The sequence below is a fragment of the Helianthus annuus genome, chromosome 5, assembly GCF_002127325.2.
Source record: "Helianthus annuus cultivar XRQ/B chromosome 5, HanXRQr2.0-SUNRISE, whole genome shotgun sequence".
NCBI lineage: Eukaryota > Viridiplantae > Streptophyta > Magnoliopsida > Asterales > Asteraceae > Helianthus > Helianthus annuus.
The window spans coordinates 26,751,228-26,773,388 of record NC_035437.2 but is presented as its reverse complement, the minus strand read 5'-3'; the positions used below and the strand labels follow the sequence as shown (position 1 = coordinate 26,773,388).

At 40.4% G+C, this 22,161-nt stretch overlaps 1 non-coding gene across 1 annotated transcript; it reads right to left on the bottom strand.

Moving 5' to 3' along the window:
* Nucleotides 1-14,681: 14,681 nt before the first annotated feature.
* On the bottom strand, nucleotides 14,682-14,787 carry LOC118492749. The gene has a single exon (XR_004894751.1). It is a non-coding gene; the product is annotated as a small nucleolar RNA R71 (small nucleolar RNA).
* Nucleotides 14,788-22,161: the final 7,374 nt, after the last annotated feature.

Here is a 22,161-nt window from a genome sequence, read left to right as displayed (position 1 = left end):
TCCAACTGAACTGGAAGAACTGTCGAAGCAACTACAAGAGCTCTTGGATAAGGGCTTCATTCGTCCAAGCTCTTCGCCTTGGGGAGCTCCAGTATTATTTGTGAAAAAGAAGAATGGCACTTTCAGGATGTGCATAGACTACCGCGAATTGAACAAGGTCACAGTGAAGAACCGCTACCCTCTTCCACGTATTGACGACTTATTCGACCAGTTGCAAGGGTCGAGTTACTATTCCAAGATTGATCTAAGGTCAGGATATCATCAGCTGAGAGTCCGGGATGAGGACGTCTCCAAGACAGCATTCAGAACTCGCTACGGTCACTACGAGTTTCTAGTCATGCCATTTGGGTTAACGAACGCGCCTGCCGTATTTATGGACCTTATGAACAGGGTGTCCAAACCCTACCTAGACAAGTTCGTCATTGTTTTCAACGACGACATCCTGATCTATTCCAAGAGTCAGGAGGACCACGAGCAGCACTTACGTCTTATCTTGGAACTTCTTCGAAAGGAACAACTGTACGCCAAGTTTTCAAAATGCGACTTCTGGCTTCGTGAAGTCCACTTCTTAGGCCACGTGGTGAACAGGGATGGGATTCATGTCGATCCATCCAAGGTAGATTCGATCAGGAACTGGCCTGCACCGCGTACACCGACAGAAATACGCCAATTCTTGGGTTTGGCGGGTTACTACAGGCGATTCATCAAAGACTTTTCGAAGATCGCACAGCCGCTTACTATGCTGACACAGAAAGGTGTCACCTACCATTGGGGCAACGCTCAGGAAACTGCTTTTCAGCACTTAAAGGATAGGCTATGCAGCGCACCTATTCTCTCATTGCCAGAGGGCACGGACGATTTCATAGTATATTGTGACGCATCGATACAGGGTCTTGGTTGTGTATTGATGCAGCGGGATAAAGTTATTGCCTACGCTTCGCGGCAACTCAAAATTCATGAACGAAACTACACGACGCACGATTTAGAGCTGGGAGCTGTTGTTTTCGCGCTCAAGATATGGCGACACTACCTGTACGGTACCAGGTGCACTATCTACACCGATCACAGGAGTCTCGAGCATATCTTCAAGCAGAAGGAATTGAACATGCGTTAATGACGATGGATCGAGCTACTTAATGATTATGAATGCGCTATCAAGTACCATCCAGGCAAGGCTAATGTTGTGGCAGGCGCTCTCAGTCGAAAGGATACTTTACCTAGGCGTGTAGGAGCTTTGCAGCTCACTATTCAGTCTGATCTTCCTGCACAGATACGAGATGCTCAGGTGGAAGCATTGAAACCAGAAAACGTCAGGGCTGAAGCCTTACGCGGCTCAAGGCAACGATTAGAACAGAAGGAAGACGGCGCCTACTATGTAACAGGGCGTATTTGGGTCCCACTATACAGCGGTTTACGAGAACTTGTAATGGATGAAGCTCATAAGTCTCGGTACTCGGTACATCCAGGGTCGGATAAAATGTACCACGGCATCAGAACAACATATTGGTGGCCTAGCATGAAGGCCCACATTGCAACTTACGTCGGCAAATGTTTGACTTGTGCGAGAGTCAAAACAGAGTACCAGAAACCCTCAGGCCTACTGCAACAACCCAGGATACCACAGTGGAAATGGGAAGAAATTTCCATGGATTTTGTTACTGGCCTACCTAGATCCCAGGGCGGGAATGACACTATTTGGGTGATCGTTGATCGACTCACGAAATCTGCTCATTTCTTGGCTATCAAAGAAACGGATAAGTTCTCTACACTAGCAGACATCTACTTAAAAGAAGTTGTTTCGAGGCACGGGGTGCCCACCTCCATCATTTCGGATCGGGATGCACGATTCACGTCAGAGCTATGGCAAGCGATGCATAAATCTTTCGGCTCACGGTTAGACATGAGCACATCGTATCACCCTCAGACGGATGGGCAGTCTGAGCGAACGATCCAAACTCTCGAAGACATGCTTCGGGCATGTGTTATTGATTTCGGCAATGGCTGGGAAAAGCACCTCCCTTTGGTGGAGTTTTCATACAACAACAGTTATCACACCAGCATACAAGCCGCTCCATTCGAGGCATTGTACGGGCGTAAATGCCGGTCACCTCTCTGTTGGGCAGAGGTGGGGGATAGTCAACTCACGGGTCCATAACTTATAGTGGACACCACGGAGAAGATTGCAAAGATACGACAACGCATGGCGGCAGCTCGTGAACGCCAGGAAAGCTACGCTGATAAACGCAGAAAACCGCTCGAGTTCCAAGTTGGGGATCGAGTGCTACTCAAAGTCTCACCCTGGAAGAGTGTGGTTCGTTTTGGTAAACGGGGCAAACTAAATCCACGGTATGTTGGACCGTTCGAAATCACTGAAAGAATAGGCAAAGTAGCCTACAAACTAAACCTACCAGCTGAACTCGATGCAGTTCACAACGTATTCCACGTGTTGAATCTGAAGAAGTGTCTGTCAGATGAGACCCTCATAGTTCCTTTTAAGGAACTCACTATCGATGAGCGGTTGCAGTTCGTCGAGGAACCAGTTGAAATCACGGACCGGGATGTCAAGGTCCTCAAGAACACTAGAATACCCCTTGTACGAGTTCGTTGGAACTCCCGTCGTGGCCCAGACTATACCTGGGAACGCGAAGATCAAATGAAACTCAAGTATCCCCAGTTATGCGAAACCAATGCAACTACTACTGAGGCTGAAGCTACTACAGCAGAATTTCGGGACGAAATTCCAAATCAACGGGGGGATGATGTGACACCCCAGGGAAACCAGTAAACGATACAACTTACCTAGCTTCCTCAGTAACCGCATGCTAAATTTCGGGACGAAATTTCTTTCAAGTTGGGGATAATGTGACAACTCGAACTTTCAAGGTCTTTTTCGACTCATACTTGTTTCACACCGGTGTTTGCATAATTTATTTATATGATTATTGTGCATGTTTGTTTTGTGATTTTTATATTACGTCATGGTATTACTGATCGGTTAAGTTACTAAACAACAGTCTTGAGTCTATGAACTTAATACCTATACATATGAGGCTTCGTCACAAACCAACTTTTCCACTTGTGGGCCTTCGATCCAGATACATTAGGGCCCAGCCCAATACGCATCAGTGATGTTCGTATACACCCTTCTCTTCTTGTTGGAAACCCTATTTTTTTTTCCTTCTACACACACACGCACACGTGAACGACGGCAGCCATTGTAACGAGATAAACTTCCAACTCAAAGCATCTCCTTCCTAGTGCTAGGCTCTCTCTCTCGCATTCTCTTATCTGGGTGAGTGTTTTATCACTGTTAGAGTATATTAGGGTTGAATGATTTCCTAATCATTGTTATATTTGTTGAATGATTTGCATGTGAATAAGGTGACAGTCCTTTACATATTTTTGGTCCAATGATATCATTTGAGCATTCAACAAATTGTCGGCCATGTTTTTTTTAAATAATAGGATTTTTGTATGAATTGTATGCCATGTGGGGACAAGATCTGATATGGTGGTGGGATAGTGCATAGAGTTGGTCCAATGATCTTTATATGCCATGAATGTGCATGAATTTTGGTCCAATGGGATGGAAGTTTGATGGCTGTTAGATTGATTGTATAATAAAAACATCATGCTTTGAATTACAAGTAGACTTTATGGAATAGTGCACAGTAATGGCGGCTAACTACATGTGACCATCTCACCCTAATTGGCTAGTATTTTTGGTCCAATAATCTCTTGAGGTGATAAACATAGTTGTCGGCCATTTTAAAAAGAACATTATAGATATACATGTGCAATATGGGTGTGACCTACTGAATCTATTTATTTGCTCCATGTGACCTACTAACAAAAATTATAGGATTATGTGAATGACTGATTATTATAAAGAAAGTGCATAATGATGATGTTTGGATTGAATGCTGGTAGATGTATGTGGTGGAAATCTCAATGATCTGTTGCCGAAGGCATGTGAGAGGGCCGTACTTGTTGACTAAATTGTTATGTGCCATTGGTTGAGTTTTAACCCTTGCCACATTGTCCGAGTTTGTGAACCCCATCCCCCTGTCCGATGTTTAAAGGGGTTACCACCCCACTGTCCGAGCTTTAACCCCCAACCCCCCCCCTCATGTCCGACTTTCATATACATGGAGCATAGGTCCGACCTTCAACTTCATGTCTGTCCGAATTATATGTATATTGATGATTATTGTTTTAAAAATTATTGCACACTCACAATAGTAGGCTGCTAATTCGGGTATGAGTGTGATGTCTCCAACATCCCATGTGCGTGTCATCCTGAAGGTTTTAAAACCATTTAATTGCCTTTCACCACATAGCATGTGCACCGAAATTAAGGGCCAATACAAGAGTATCTTAATTGAACTAATTGGGCTACATCTAGTTAATGAAGTTAGAATGGACTGTTGAGTGTACTTTGGAACTTGGGCTCGTAAACCAAACATGTTTTCTTGGCATAAAAATCTGTTGTGCGAATAAACATTATTAGCTTGGTTAAGACATGGTGTAGCATTAGCTGTTAGAACGTGTATGATTATGTGTGTATTTCATAAGTACAACTGATGCAATGTGTGGCAAATTACGTGGTTCAATGCGAATGCGAAACTGATTGTTATTGATATGATAAACCGTGTTAGGACGTGCTTGATCAATTGGTAATAAAGCAGCTAATCTTACCGAGCAAACCAAGGTGAGTTCACACCCTTACTAAGGCATGGGATTCCCAAGGGCTTGGGAATGGGATTAAAGGAATGAGATTGACTAGATTCGTACATACACTGTTACTAGACTACCATACCATCGTCCTCGGTTGTGCAGGACACATACGTAAAACCTACGTATACTTATGCTACTCGCTATCCTCGGTTGTGAAGGATACTCACGTAAAACATATGTGAACTTATACTCATTACAGCCTCGGTTGTGTCAGGCACTTACGTAAAACCTACGTAAACCCCCTCGTACCCCTATCCTCGGTTGTGAAGGATACTTACGTAAAACCTACGTAAACTCGTACGTATTACTGTTCTCGGGATATGTAGAACACTTATGGTTACGAATAGTCTAGTGGTTATACAACATGGGAAGCCCCCACCAATAGAACGTACTATCGGCCCAGTAGAGCCACATGTTACAAACGAATATACTATTACGCATTTACTTTCTGTGAACTCGCTCAACTAGTTGTTGATCCTCTGTTACATGCCTTGCAGGTCGATAGATACATGGAGCTTGCATAGGGAGGAGTTGGTCGTTGTGGGCTTGGATCGTGATTGTCTTGTTAAACACTTATGACATTTGATACTTTTTTATGATGGGTTTTATTTATACGCTTCCGCTAAACAGTTATAACTTACTTATGTTTTGGAACACCTTTCATATGGATTTGGTTTGATTTAATGGCAATTACTTTTACTATATATATTGTTCTATATGATTGGTGGCTTGATCCTGGTCAGTCACGCTCCCAAGCGGTGATCTTCCGCAGGTGGATTTTGGGGGTGTGACAAACTCCAACCGAGAATATGAAAGAAGAAGAGATCGAGAAAGCAAAGAAGATTGATACTGGAGTTAGCGATACAACGCAGGAGTTGACTGCAGAGAACCTGGGAAAAATGGCTGACAAAGTGCTGGCTGCTAAAGCACTTGAGGTAGACTCTAACTCCGTGTCTGAGTCAAAAGGCCAGGTCAGTCCAAATTCGTCAACGAATGCCTCAGGTAAAAAGTTCGAAGGAAGTGCTGATTGCAAAAATTGCAACAAAGAGTGCAAATTTTGTAACACTGTCACGTATCTCAACGATGAGAAAGTTAAAAATCTGATAGCAAAGGTCAGAAGCGTTGAGGATCAAATTCTTGGTCGTGACAAAACAGTTAAAGCTTCAACTGAATGGATTAAAGAATTAACTGCTCAAATTGAAACTGATAAAATTGAACATGAAAAAGTTAAAGATAGAGATGATCGAAATGGTAGAACTTTTAAAGAAAACGAACATCTAAAAGCAGTGCTGAGAGTAAAAGAAGAATCAATTAACAAACAACTGGATGAAATCGCTAATATGAAACTTAAGGTTCAAGAGGCTGAAATTGAAAACGAGCGAATCCAGTTGAAGCTTAACAGTTATAGCTCCGCAAGCTTTGTGTTGCAGCACATTGTTCCCAAACCCATCGGGAAAAACAAAGCTGGCGAAGACGTGTATTCTGATGGAACCGGGGTGGGTTTTCACAAAGTTCCACCGCCGATTTTGCATAATTACACGAAAAAGGAATCTGGGTTGGTTGAACTTGAGGAAGAAAGTGAAGTTAAACTTCCAGAGAACATTGATGTCACGTTCACATCTTCCGATGACGATAGTGTCCAAAATGATGTGGTAAAAGGTGTTGTTGAAAACGTGTTAAAACCGGATGGTGACACTACTGAGGAAGATGGGTGTTTCTTGGACAAATACATTCCGAAACAAAAGTCCAAGAACAACTTAAATGATGAACCTACTCTTGTCATGTATAAGATGTCGGGATCGGATAAGTTGTTTTCAGATTCAGAGTTTCCGATTGAGAATGTAAACATGAACAAATTGACAAATGTTTTCAAATTCGTTGAAGTCGAATTGTCAGAAGTGAACAAGTTGAGTCAAACGACGAGAAAAATGAAGTTTGAGTAAGAAAAGGTTTACAATAAGAAATCTGTTAATCCACCACGTTTTTATAATAACAACATAAACAACTGGTCGGGTAATTATCAGGGGGGTAAATCGTATCAGAAATGGAATGTTCAAAACAAGAGGTTTGTTGAGAAGAAAAAGTTTGTGAATAGTTCAAGTTCACTTGCTGATGAAGAAAAAGAAATTTTTTCAAAATCTAACAAAGAGTTCTTTGAGAAAAGAGCTTCACAGGCTCAGTCTGAAGGCACGAGTCGAGATGTTGATACTCGAACTTGCTTTCGATGCAATCAAGTTGGTCACATTGCACGAAAGTGTACAAATGTGAAGCCTAAGACTGAAACTGTGAAGACTCAACTGAAGAAAGTTGATGTGAAGGATAAAACACCAATCGTTGTTGAGAAAAAGAATGTGAAAAATGAACCTGTAAAGAAGTTGGTAACTCAAAACAACAAATTTTACAAAAGGGTTGCATTATCTCAACAAGTTTGGAAACCAAAAGTTGAGAAGAAAATTTCAACTTCTGAGGTGAAAAAGGCTGAAGAATCAATTACGGTTGATTATGATGCAAATTTTCCACCTCTTAAGGCTGAAAATTTCAAAATTCAAATTGCAAGAGTCAAGGTTACACCTAAGGCTGATGAGGCATGGGTGGACTCGATGTTTGACTAAGCAGTTTGAATTGTCGGAGCTTCCTGGATCGCGAAGTATGAATCGGCATCTTTCTTGAAGTTGTTTAAGTGATAGTTTGTTATGTGCAGGATCTTCCAAAACTTGTATCCAGATGGATCATGGATAGTGGAGCTTCGAGACATATGACAGGGAAGACCGCGTTGCTGTATGATGTGAGAAACATTAATGGTGGTTACGTAGGTTTTGCGGGTAATCAAGGAGGAAAGATTATCGATGAAGGAACGTTATCCAACGGAATCGTATCGTTTGAGAGAGTTAATTACATCACTGAGCTGGAGAACAATCTGCTGAGTCTCTCCCAGATCTGTGACAGGATGTATACTACTCACTTCACTGACAAAGGATGTTTGATCTTGAAACCGGGATTTGTGATACCCGAGGAATGGAATATCATGAGGGCACCAAGAGTCAATGATCTGTACGTGTTGGACATGAGTGTAGCTACTACAACCACGGGTCAGGCTCATTGTTTTGTGTCCAGAGCAACTGAGAAAGAATCAAGATTGTGGCACAGGAAAATGGGGCATATTCACCTAAGGAAGATGAATCTTTTGGTGCATAATGATTTGGTCACAGGAGTTCATGCCAAAGGATTTCATCTGGAAGGGGAGTGCATAAGCTGTGTCAAAGGCAAACAGAAGAAAAAGTCACACCCTACAAAGCAAGTCAATTCAGTTTCGAGACCATTGGAGAGACTTCACATGGATTTGTTTGGTCCAGTGAATGTCAAGAGTATTACAGGAGATTACTACTGTTTGGTCGTGACTGATGATTATTCCAGATTTTCGTGGGTTTCATTTTTGAAATCGAAAGACGAAACATTTGACAGTTTAATGGCATTGTTTAAAAGAATTGGGAATCTGTACCAGAGGCCTATCAGTAGAATTAGAAGTGATAATGGTACTGAATTCAAAAACAGTAAGATGGGAGAATTTTGTGATGAAAGAGGTATACTGCATGAGTTTAGTGCTCCGTACACTCCACAACAGAATGGAGTAGCAGAACGCAAAAAACCGGACGCTAATCGAGACGGCTAGAACTATGCTCGCAGATTCAAAGTTACCGATTAATTTTTGGGCTGAAGCTGTTTCTGCCGCATGCTATACTCTCAACAGGGTTCTTACTGTTAAGAAGTTCAACAAGACGTGTTTTGAGCTAATCAATAACCGCAAGCCGAATTTGAAGTATCTAGAACCGTTCGGGTCACCCTGTACAGTTATAGAGCCTCATGGAAAGTTTGGTCCGAAGTGCATTGAGGGAATTTTTGTTGGCTATGCAAATCCAATGCGACGTGTCTTCATTCCAAGTGAAAAGCGGATTATTGAAGTAGCGAATGTTGAATGTCAAGGTTACACTATGCCGCCACAAAGTCCTGGAGATTCATGGAAATATCATTATGATAAACTTTGGGATTCGTTTGACATGAGAGAAGAATCAGGGGAAGATGAAGATTTCTTTGATGAGCTGGATATTTTGCGAGAGTATGAGTCGCAGCTCAGGTTCCCAGCGGAGTATTCTTGAAGACCTCAGGAAACTTCAAATGATGATGAAGCAGGTCCTAGTCATGCTGGTGAACATGATGATGAAGTTGCTCCTGGCAATCAGTCATAGGTGAATGATAATCAAGATGCTGAAAACATGCCAGTTTTTTATCATGGTGATTCAGACTCTGAGGGGGAGCAGATCCAGTTTTCAAGTCAAACAAACCAAGTTGGTGAACAAGATGCAGAACAAAATGTTACTAATCTGGAGGGAAATGTTGATGTTCCAGGCGAAGTGATGCCGTGAACTCTTTCTTATCATCCAGAGGAGTTGATCATAGGAGATTTGCATTCAGGCATTCGCACAAGACGTCAAATAGACCAGGGCTTAACATGTTTTTATTCTACAGTAGCACCTTTACAAACTGAATTTTCATTAAGTTGTTTTATCTCGTAGGTCGAACCAAGAACTTATAAAGAGGCGCTTACTGAAGACTCTTGGGTCATAGCAATGCAAGAAGAATTAAGTCAGTTTGAAAAGTTAGGAGTATGGAAGTTAGTGGATTTGCCGGATGGTCAAAGGAAAATCAATACGAAATGGGTATTCAAGTGTAAGAGAGACGACAGAGGAATGGTTGTAAGGAACAAAGCTCGACTCGTTGTTCAGGGCTTTAGTCAACAGGAGGGGATTGATTTTACAGAAGTCTATGCTCCTGTAGCACGACTAGAGGCTATCAGAATTTTCCTAGCATTTGCGTCTTGGAAGAACTTTAAAGTTTATCAGTTGGATGTAAAATCGACGTTTCTTTATGGGAAGGTCAAAGAGGAGGTTTATATCGGTCAGTCGCCGGGCTTTACTGACCCAATCCACAAGAACAAAGTTTATTTGCTGGACAAAGCGTTGTATGGTTTACACCAGGCCCCGAGAGCCTGGTACGAGACTTTGTCTCAACACCTACTCGCTAATAATTTTATTCGTGGAAAATTGGATGCCACTCTCTTCACTAAAGAAGTCGATGGACATCTTCCGATAGTTCAGATTTATGTAGACGATATAATTTTTGGGTCAACGAATGAGAAATTGTACAAAGATTTCGAACAGGTGATGAAGCAGAAATTCGAAATGTCATCAATGGGGGAGATGAAATTCTTTCTGGGTTTACAAGTTGAACAACTACCTGAGGGAATTTTCATTCACCAGGCGAAGTACGTGCATGATATTCTAGAGAAATTTGGAATGTCAAGCTCTACTCCTGCTGTTACCCCACTTGCGACAAATCATGGGATTCACCCAGATCTCACCGGAGACAGGTCTGATGAAACGTTCTACCGTTCCATGATAGGCTCTTTGATGTATCTAACTGCTTCACGTCCTGATATCATGTACCCAACGTGCCTCGCAGCAAGATATCAATCTAACCCGAGAGCTTCGCACATGATCATTGTCAAGAGGATATTCCGTTACTTGAAAGGAACACCCACATTGGGGTTGTGGTATCCTAGAAAAGGCGATTTTACGCTCGAAGGGTATTCCGATTCGGATTTCGGATGCTGCAAAGTCAATACCAAATCAACAACTGCAGGATGCCAGTTCTTTGGAACTAGATTGGTTACCTGGCAGTGTAAGAAACAAACGTCTGTGGCGCTATCTACATGTGAAGCGGAGTATGTTTCTGCTAGCAGTTGCTGCTCTCAGATCCTGTGGATACAGCAACAGATGCGCGACTACGGTTTGCAGTTTCTTAACACACCTCTGTTTGTTGATAATGAGGCCGCAATAAATATAACTAAGAATCCAGTACATCATGCTAAAGCTAAACATATAGAAATTCGTCATCACTTTATTCGCGATTGCTTCGAGAAAAAGTTGATACGAATTGAGAAAATCCAAATTGACGAACAAAAAGCTGATTTGCTTACCAAAGCTTTTGATAAAAATCGGTTTCAATATTTGTTAAAACTTAATGGTATGAAATTGCTTTCGGTGTCGGATGGAATTGTGAGCGTTGATGAGAGTACTGTTGCGGATGAAGACGAGAAACAATCTGCAATGGTTTGTCGATTTTTTACGTGTTTTGGTATTTAGGGGGAGTATAGATAGTTGTATATAGTTTATTTTCAGAAAATACAAAAACAGTAAAAAATGCAAAAAATCCAAAAACAATATAAAATTGAAAAAGAGCTTGTGTATATTGGGAAAATGATAGTACATCGGCTAGACAATTACAATATGCTAAAGATTTGTGAAGTCTAAAAGAGTTAAACAGTCTCACTGATGTTGTGTCGATAGGTTTTCGCACATTTAGTAGATTTATTCGGGATATAAACCTAAAATTTCAAACTTGTGAAATTTGTGGGGAACACTACTTGGATATATAGGTAACCCCTGAAATCTCGTTTGAAAGGTCTCGTATTCTGATATACTAGGTTTTTATACTCAATGATGTCTGGGGTATTATTCTGGGACTTCTGCTGAACGGAAGTTCTGATCTAGTCCTTGGCTAATACTTTCTCCAAAATGCTTGAAACACAGCATAAACCCTCAGCATGCAGATGAAACAATAAAATTGATAGTCGCTGCTGTTGTAGCTAAAAGATCCTCTAAAGGGGACATACTGAAAAGTCGAAGCTGATATCTCTCTGCGTATACGGAAGTATCGACCTGAGATCCCTCAGCCCTCGCATACCTAATTTATGTACAGATATCATTGTAGTATACTTACCTGTAAGACTGAATACTGGGATTCTGGATACGAGAGTATATTCAAGAGGTGGGACACATGAATTGAGCTAAGTTCATAAAACATCTAAATTGTATCCTGAATAGGTTGAAATCTGTGTGAGAATTTAAGATGGATCAGTATGTCGACAATCGAGGTGAATTGTTGAAGTCCGAGCATGTAATTAAGCTTAACGGTACTAGTAATTTGTCTGAAAAGCTGATATGATTCCCTGACACACTCGCCAAAATTAAGTTTGAGTATAGTTCAAATTCTTTATTTTTCTGCAATTTAAGTTTTCTGTTATTTCATTTCTTAGTTTAGATCACGTCATAAAATCCAAAAAGATTTTTCAATTCTGATTTAGTTTAGACAAACCAGAGTGGAAAGTTGATTGTCTGATTCTCGAGATTTGAAGCAGATGCAGGAAGTTCTGAGCTGAAGAATGAGGAGAGCTTACTCTGTTGGAAGTTTGAAATGCTTTCAAAGTTAAAACAAGTTCATTAAGTTGATGCTTTTTACATTGTTTTTAGAAAATGTGAAAATGTTTTTACAAAATCAGTTTGATTCGTCAAATGATCAACCAAGGTGACGGGTGGTCCTTTGACAACCCTTAAGCATGTTAAAAGACGAAATAGTCCTCCACTTAATCGTGTAATTATCTTGAATTAGATAACTACGGTGCTATTGTTTCAGGTGCGGTTTAGGAGCTAAAAGATGGATTAAACGCAGCTTTGGAGGCTTTGGTGAAGAACGGGTCGAGAGTGGAACAAGAGACGAAAGAAAGAAGAAAACTCGGGTCATCACCGTAAATTACGGTCCCACCGTAATTTACGGTGGACCTGAAAAACAAAAAAATCCCACCGTAACACAGATGATTCTCACCGTAACATTTTTATGCTCACCGTAAATTACGGTGATGCCGTAATTTACGGTGGAGTCTGCGATCCAAAGTTGTAACTGCCACTTTTAAGTTAGATTTGGGGTGTCTTTTCACTATCTCTCATCATTGGACGGTTCTAGGACATCATTGGGGCGATTTTTGGCTGGTGGCTTGGTTTTGTGAACAATTTTTATCATTCGGTTTGTTTTCTTGACTCGTATGAACAATAGTTTGATTATGATGATGATTCACCGAGCCATGTCCGGCTAAACTCTTCGGTGATCATCTTAGGTGAAGGTTTCTTGAACTTTTGTGTGTTTTAATTCTGAATTTCTAGAATGATAACTTGCGTTGCTTGAATATCATGGTGTATGTTTGATTATTTGTAGTTTGTTAATCAATATTGCAATTTCTAGTCTTAATCGTACGTTCTTGGTGCCGTTGGCAATCGAGATATCACGGGAAGGGTTAGGGTTGGTTATTGATTAATTGGTCATCGGGAAACAACCTCGCGTTTATATAATCCGAGTACTTTGTTCCCTTTTATCACTTCAATCATCTATACACGAGTTATGTCTATGTAACTCTTTCTAGTTAGAATTACACACAATTGTTTAAAGAAACTGAAACCTAAGGTGATCATTGTTCTCCCCTAATTTGTTTTACAACCAATCTTGATTTGAATTAGTTTTTAATTTAGTTTTCCAAATTAACAAACCAAACTCTCGAATTTTAATTTCTGCAATTAGTCTAATATTAGTTTAAATACAAAGCTATACAATCAACACATCTTCCACATACTCCCTGAGTTCGATACCCTACTACCACTATCTATAGTTGTTTGGGGATTAAATTTGCGTCACCCACGACATCACGTCAAATTTTGGCGCCATTGCTGGGGAGTAGTGCGCAACGTGTGTTAGTTTAATAGTTTTGTTTGTTATTTTCGGGTTTACGTTGGTTGTGTTTAGTTTGCAGGTACTTCAGGTGTATGCATACTAGAGGCTCTCACAGGTCATCACCGCTATCGTTTGATCCGGAAATTGAAAGAACGCTAAGACAAAACCAAGTTTTAGTGCGAGAAAACAAAATCATTGGTTCACCCACTTCACCCATCACACCGAGAAACATCATGGCTGATTCTCAGATTCCACCTACAACCAGTCAATCATCCTCATCCTTTATACCTACTTCTACCCAACCATCACCAAACACTACATTACCTAATACCACTGCTGAATTTACACCATCCAATGTCACCCAACCAATCACCACTCAAACTGAGCCTACCATCACCTACAATCCATCCACCACAATCCCACCATTATCACACTTCTTTCCCCCAACTACGGGTCAATCATCATCCACCTTCACAATTGCACCCAATTCAACTATCGTGCATACTACTTCATCTTTTAGACCACAACAACAACAATCGGGCTTTCAGTATTCGACCATCCCATTTGGGCAGACCTCGGGAACTCAAGGAGATGGTTATGATGAGGGATTTGAAGATTATGAGGGTTATGAAGATGATGGGTACGGTTATGGAGGTTATGGTGATCAAGGGGAGCTTGGGTATTTGCAAAGTCAATCTCAAGGGATGGCAAGTGTTGGTGGAATGCCACAACAACAAATTATACCACAACACATTCGGCCACGACCACAAGGGCCACCAATACAACAACCTATTCCATTGCAACAAGTTCGGCCACAACATGTGCAACCACAATTTCAAAGGCCGATTCAATACCCACCGATGCCCCAACAACTAATTGCACCACAAGGGCCTCTACCAAGACCAATGGGTCCTATTCGTCCAAGGGGTCGATTGGGTGTTCCAAGAAGGCATCTTAGGGAACAAGCAAGGGGAATAGAGGCACATTTCAGGCCAATCATTACTCAAAACCCTTCACCGGTGGTTATCCCTCACAACAACCAAGGGAGAACTTTTGAAGTAAGAACAAACTCGTTGCAAAGTTTACCGAAGTACAAAGGGTTAGCAACGGAGGAGCCGTATTTCCATTTAGAGGCCTATGACTCAATTTGCAACACTTTTGGGAGTCAAGGTTTTTCGGCCGATGAAGTCAAGTTGGTCTTATTTCAGTTTTCTTTGGAGGATAAGGCAAAGAAGTGGTTCTACACTTTGCCTTCGGCATCTATTTACACTTGGGGGAAATGCAACAAACTTTCTTAGACGAATTCTATACCGCCCAAAAGACCAATGATGCTAGAAAGGGGTTGAGGAGCTTCCAACAACAACATGGTGAGATGTTCCATGAAGCGTTCGAACGATTCAATATGATGATAAAGAATTGCCCTCACCATGGAATCGAATTGTGGGAGTTAATGAATGCTTTTCACGAGGGGTTGAGTGCCGAAGATGCTCACGATTTGATGTCCATTACCCTTGGGACTTTTGGAACAAACTATGAGAATGAAGATTGGGAGTTCTTGGAAAGCATGGCAACTACGTCAAAGAGGAAAGCTCAAGCTTCAAGAAGAGCCCGACCGACCACTACCCGACCGCAAGTGCACGCCATAGATGATGGTAATGTTCAAACCACTAACCAAATATATGATGTTTGTGCTTTGTGTAATGAAATAGGTCATGCGGCTGAAAATTGCCAAGGGATGTTGGAAGGGCAATACGAGGAAGTCCATGCGGTTCAAGGTCAAGGTCAAGGAGGAGGTGGTAGGAACTACAATAACATGAATTCTAATACCTACCACCCCGGATTGAGGAACCACCCGAACTTTAGATATGGAAACTCTTCAAATCAAGCCAACCCGAATTTCCAAGGAAACCAAGGATTTCAAAGGCAATATCAAACGGGTCAAAGCTCTTCGGGTGGAAATGAGATGATGGAGATGTTGAAGGCGATGCAAATGGAGATGCAACGAATGAACCAACGTGATGAGGTTCGGATGCAAAAGGACGAGGTTCGTGACAAAAGCATCCAATCGTTGACCACTCAAATGGGTCAACTTGCGAGTGACGTGGCGATGTTAAAGAAAGCAAAAGGCCAGCTACCGAGTGATACGGTGCCAAATCCCAAGAACATAAAAAGCATTAACATCAATGTGGTAAGCACCGTTCCAAATACTAAATTTAATGAAACACTGCTAACTTCTTCGTGTCAAGTGAATGCAGGTTTGGAAAAAGATGCCGAAGTCGAGAATGATAAAGAGTATGGAGTGCCAATCGTGCCTATCCGTGTGGGAAAATTAAAAATCCCTCACGCATTGTTGGACTACTGGGCAAGCGTGAGTGTGCTACCAAGCGATTTATACGATATGTACGACTTTGGTCCACTCGAAGGTATAGACACCATGGTGAGCTTAGCGGATGGAAGTTGGAGGCGTCCACGGGGAATGGTTAGAAATATTAAGATTCAGTTGGGAGAATTTGAATACCCGGTGGATTTCCTAGTTTTGGACTATGCTTCTACCAATATGGCATCACAACAAAGGGTAATTTTAGGTCGACCGTTTCTATACGCAGCAAATGCTCAAATTAATTGTAGAGACGAGATTATTACCATGACCGAAAAGAACCATAGGTTGTATTTTGATGTTCAAACTGGAGGGATTAGTTATGAGTCTATTGAGAGGAAGGGTGGTGAGTCTAGTGATTGTGTGAAAAATGTGTTACAACGAATGAGAAAAAAGCACCCACCGGATCGTGAAGAAACAAATATGGGTTCAAGCAGGAGTGTATTTGATTACCCACCGAGTCAAAATGAGACGGATGCATTTTGCCCAATGACAAGCTACAGTGGGGGTGATGATAGGAACCGATTCTTTGAACCACCATAAATGGTGGTGGCACGGTCTGGCTGAAGACTCGAAACTTAGCGCTGCTCGGGAGGCAACCCGGGATTTATATTGATCTTGTTGTTTTTATCTTTCTATGTTTCAGGGCCATGGCAACATTCAAGTGTGGGGAGGATGTACGGATATTTGTGTGAAGGTGGTGATAGGAAGTCGGATTATCTACAACATCTGTTGTGGCAAACTTCACCAGGTCAATGTACTCTTTCCTTAGTCTTGTTATGTTCTTTAGCTTTGAAGTATTGGTAGTTAGTTCGTTTGCATAATGGTGTCATTTGTAAAAAAAAAAATATATATATATATATAAAAAAAATCCAAAAAGAAATTTGGGGTTTGAGAATTTAAGCAATTGTTGATGTTTTTGGTTAAAGCGATCCTTCCCTCAAAACCATACATTGGGACAATGTATCCCAAGTGTGGGGATGGGGGAAATTTTTGGGAGTTTTAAAAAAAAAATTGTAAATCCGAGCGAAAATTGTTAAAATTTGAAAACTTGATATTGTGCCATTTGACACACCGACACCCATTCCTAGTCTTTTCTTGGTGAGGATTTGAGCCACACATGATTATTATTGATAGTTCATTGTTTGAGTGGCGGTGTGTGTTGTGTGTTAATAGAACTTGTGTGTGAATACTTGTTAAATCCTAGAATTAGCATGCTTTTGAAAATGATAGGGGGACTTTTAGGAAGCCTCGTCTAGATGTGTGAGAGTGTGGGATTGGTGGGTTGGACCTCATACGTTACATATATGAGCTTGGTATTGTGAGGGGTGGGGGTTTGGTCCTTGGAAAGCCATGTTGAGCCTTAGACCATTCGATTGTAACCCGAGCTTACTTCCTACAAAAATTGTACCTTTTGAGATGACCCGGTTTAGGAAATTTAGTGTAGTATTGATGTTCTTGTATATATTGTTGAGTTTGATGTGTTATGAAAAAAAAAAAAAAAGAAAAGAAAGAAAAAAGAGAAAAATATGAGAGAAATACAAAAAGAAGTATTTAGTTGCAAAAGAGTTGAGAATGTCAAGAAGCTTTGTATATATTTTTGGTGTTTGTTTCGTAGTAGTAGACATAAAAATACCGGGTCAAATCAATTAGCTCTCACATATATATTCCACCATTTTCCTACCTTGACACCTAGCCCCGTTACAACCCGCAAGTCCCTTTTGATTCATAAGCATGCTAAATACTCAATAGGAGGAGACTTGATTTTTATACAAGCTTATTGTCGCACAAACACACACACGCATTGAGTGGTTTAGCATTATGTGCTAATATTTCTTGTCACCGAGAGTTTTTGTGAGGGGTGTGTCTTGTGGTATGATTGAAAGTTCGTAAAAGGACGATACATTTTAGCTTGGTTTACATGTTGATCGCTTGTGGTTTTGAAATAGTTTTTGAATCGGTTGCTTGGGACAAGCAACGGTTAAGTGTGGGGATGTGACGGGTGGTCCTTTGGACAACCCTTAAGCATGTTAAAAGATGAAATAGTCCTCCACTTAATCGTGTAATTATCTTGAATTAGATAACTACGGTGGTATTATTTCAGGTGCGGTTTAGGAGCTAAAAGATGGATTAAACGCAGCTTTGGAGGCTTTGGTGAAGAACGGGTCGAGAGTGGAACAAGAGACGAAAGAAAGAAGAAAACTCAGGTCATCACCGTAAATTACGGTCCCACCGTAATTTACGGTGGACCTGAAAAACAAAAAAATCCCACCGTAACACAGATGATTCTCACCGTAACATTTTTATGCTCACCGTAAATTACGGTGATGCCGTAATTTACGGTGGAGTCTGCGATCCAAAGTTGTAACTGCCACTTTTAAGTTAGATTTGGGGTGTCTTTTCACTATCTCTCATCATTGGACGGTTCTAGGACATCATTGGGGTGATTTTTGGCTGGTGGCTTGGTTTTGTGAACAATTTTTATCATTCGGTTTGTTTTCTTGACTCGTATGAACAATAGTTTGATTATGATGATGATTCACCGAGCCATGTCCGGCTAAACTCTTCGGTGATCATCTTAGGTGAAGGTTTCTTGAACTTTTGTGTGTTTTAATTCTGAATTTCTAGAATGATAACTTGCGTTGCTTGAATATCATGGTGTATGTTTGATTGTTTGTAGTTTGTTAATCAATATTGCAATTTCTAGTCTTAATCGTACGTTCTTGGTGCCGTTGGCAATCGAGATATCACGGGAAGGGTTAGGGTTGGTTATTGATTAATTGGTCATCGGGAAACAACCTCGCGTTTATATAATCCGAGTACTTTGTTCCCTTTTATCACTTCAATCATCTATACACGAGTTATGTCTATGTAACTCTTTCTAGTTAGAATTACACACAATTGTTTAAAGAAACTGAAACCTAAGGTGATCATTGTTCTCCCCTAATTTGTTTTACAACCAATCTTGATTTGAATTAGTTTTTAATTTAGTTTTCCAAATTAACAAACCAAACTCTCGAATTTTAATTTCTGCAATTTAGTCTAATATTAGTTTAAATACAAAGCTATACAATCAACACATCTTCCACATACTCCCTGAGTTCGATACCCTACTACCACTATCTATAGTTGTTTGGGGATTAAATTTGCGTGACCCACGACATCACGTCAAATTTTGGCGCCGTTGCCGGGGAGTAGTGCGCAACGTGTGTTAGTTTAATAGTTTTGTTTGTTATTTTCGGGTTTACGTTGGTTGTGTTTAGTGTGCAGGTACTTCAGGTGTATGCATACTAGAGGCTCTCACAGGTCATCACCGCTATCGTTTGATCCGGAAATTGAAAGAACGCTAAGACAAAACCAAGTTTTAGTGCGAGAAAACAAAATCATTGGTTCACCCATCACACCGAGAAACATCATGGCTGATTCTCAGATTCCACCTACAACCAGTCAATCATCCTCATCCTTTATACCTACTTCTACCCAACCATCACCAAACACTACATTACCTAATACCACTGCTGAATTTACACCATCCAATGTCACCCAACCAATCACCACTCAAACTGAGCCTACCATCACCTACAATCCATCCACCACAATCCCACCATTATCACACTTCTTTTATGATAGTGGTAGTAGGGTATCGAACTCAGGGAGTATGTGGAAGATGTGTTGATTGTATAGCTTTGTATTTAAACTAATATTAGACTAAATTGCAGAAATTAAAATTCGAGAGTTTGGTTTGTTAATTTGGAAAACTAAATTAAAAACTAATTCAAATCAAGATTGGTTGTAAAACAAATTAGGGGAGAACAATGATCACCTTAGGTTTCAGTTTCTTTAAACAATTGTGTGTAATTCTAACTAGAAAGAGTTACATAGTCATAACTCGTGTATAGATGATTGAAGTGATAAAAGGGAACAAAGTACTCGGATTATATAAACGCGAGGTTGTTTCCCGATGACCAATTAATCAATAACCAACCCTAACCCTTCCCGTGATATCTCGATTGCCAACGGCACCAAGAACGTACGATTAAGACTAGAAATTGCAATATTGATTAACAAACTACAAACAATCAAACATACACCATGATATTCAAGCAACGCAAGTTATCATTCTAGAAATTCAGAATTAAAACACACAAAAGTTCAAGAAACCTTCACCTAAGATGATCACCGAAGAGTTTAGCCGGACATGGCTCGGTGAATCATCATCATAATCAAACTATTGTTCATACGAGTCAAGAAAACAAACCGAATGATAAAAATTGTTCACAAAACCAAGCCACCAGCCAAAAATCACCCCAATGATGTCCTAGAACCGTCCAATGATGAGAGATAGTGAAAAGACACCCCAAATCTAACTTAAAAGTGGCAGTTACAACTTTGGATCGCAGACTCCACCGTAAATTACGGCATCACCGTAATTTACGGTGAGCATAAAAATGTTACGGTGAGAATCATCTGTGTTATGGTGGGATTTTTTTGTTTTTCAGGTCCACCGTAAATTACGGTGGGACCGTAATTTACGGTGATGACCTGAGTTTTCTTCTTTCTTTCGTCTCTTGTTCCACTCTCGACCCGTTCTTCACCAAAGCCTCCAAAGCTGCGTTTAATCCATCTTTTAGCTCCTAAACCGCACCTGAAACAATAGCACCGTAGTTATCTAATTCAAGATAATTACACGATTAAGTGGAGGACTATTTCGTCTTTTAACATGCTTAAGGGTTGTCCAAAGGACCACCCGTCACATCCCCACACTTAACCGTTGCTTGTCCCAAGCAACCGATTCAAAAACTATTTCAAAACCACAAGCGATCAATATGTAAACCAAGCTAAAATGTATCGTCCTTTTACGAACTTTCAATCATACCACAAGACACACCCCTCATAAAAACTCTCGGTGACAAGAAATATTAGCACATAATGCTAAACCACTCAATGCGTGTGTGTGTTTGTGCGACAATAAGCTTGTATAAAAATCAAGTCTCCTCCTATTGAGTATTTAGCATGCTTATGAATCAAAAGGGACTTGCGGGTTGTAACGGGGCTAGGTGTCAAGGTAGGAAAATGGTGGAATATATATGTGAGAGCTAATTGATTTGACCCGGTATTTTTATGTCTACTACTACGAAACAAACACCAAAAATATATACAAAGCTTCTTGACATTCTCAACTCTATTGCAACTAAATACTTCTTTTTGTATTTTTCTCATATTTTTCTCTTTTTTCTTTCTTTTTTTTTTTTTCATAACACATCAAACTCAACAATATATACAAGAACATCAATACTACACTAAATTTCCTAAACCGGGTCATCTCAAAAGGTACAATTTTTGTAGGAAGTAAGCTCGGGTTACAATCGAATGGTCTAAGGCTCAACATGGCTTTCCAAGGACCAAACCCCCACCCCTCACAATACCAAGCTCATATATGTAACGTATGAGGTCCAACCCACCAATCCCACACTCTCACACATCTAGACGAGGCTTCCTAAAAGTCCCCCTATCATTTTCAAAAGCATGCTAATTCTAGGATTTAACAAGTATTCACACACAAGTTCTATTAACACACAACACACACCACCACTCAAACAATGAACTATCAATAATAATCATGTGTGGCTCAAATCCTCACCAAGAAAAGACTAGGAATGGGTGTCGGTGTGTCAAATGGCACAATATCAAGTTTTCAAATTTTAACAATTTTCGCTCGGATTTACAAAATTTTTTTAAAACTCCCAAAAATTTCCCCCATCCCCACACTTGGGATACATTGTCCCAATGTATGGTTTTGAGGGAAGGATCGCTTTAACTAAAAACATCAACAATTGCTTAAATTCTCAAACCCCAAATTTCTTTTTGGATTATATATATATATATATATATATATATATATATATATATATATATATATATATATATATATATATATATATATATATATATATATATATATATATATATTTTTTTTACAAATGACACCATTATGCAAACGAACTAACTACCAATACTTCAAAGCTAAAGAACATAACAAGACTAAGGAAAGAGTACATTGACCTGGTGAAGTTTGCCACAACAGATGTTGTAGATAATCCGACTTCCTATCACCACCTTCACACAAATATCCGTACATCCTCCCCACACTTGAATGTTGCCATGGCCCTGAAACATAGAAAGATAAAAACAACAAGATCAATATAAAATCCCGGGTTGCCTCCCGAGCAGCGCTAAGTTTCGAGTCTTCAGCCAGACCGTGCCACCACCATTTATGGTGGTTCAAAGAATCGGTTCCTATCATCACCCCCACTGTAGCTTGTCATTGGGCAAAATGCATCCGTCTCATTTTGAATCGGTGGGTAATCAAATACACTCCTGCTTGAACCCATATTTGTTTCTTCACGATCCGGTGGGTGCTTTTTTCTCAT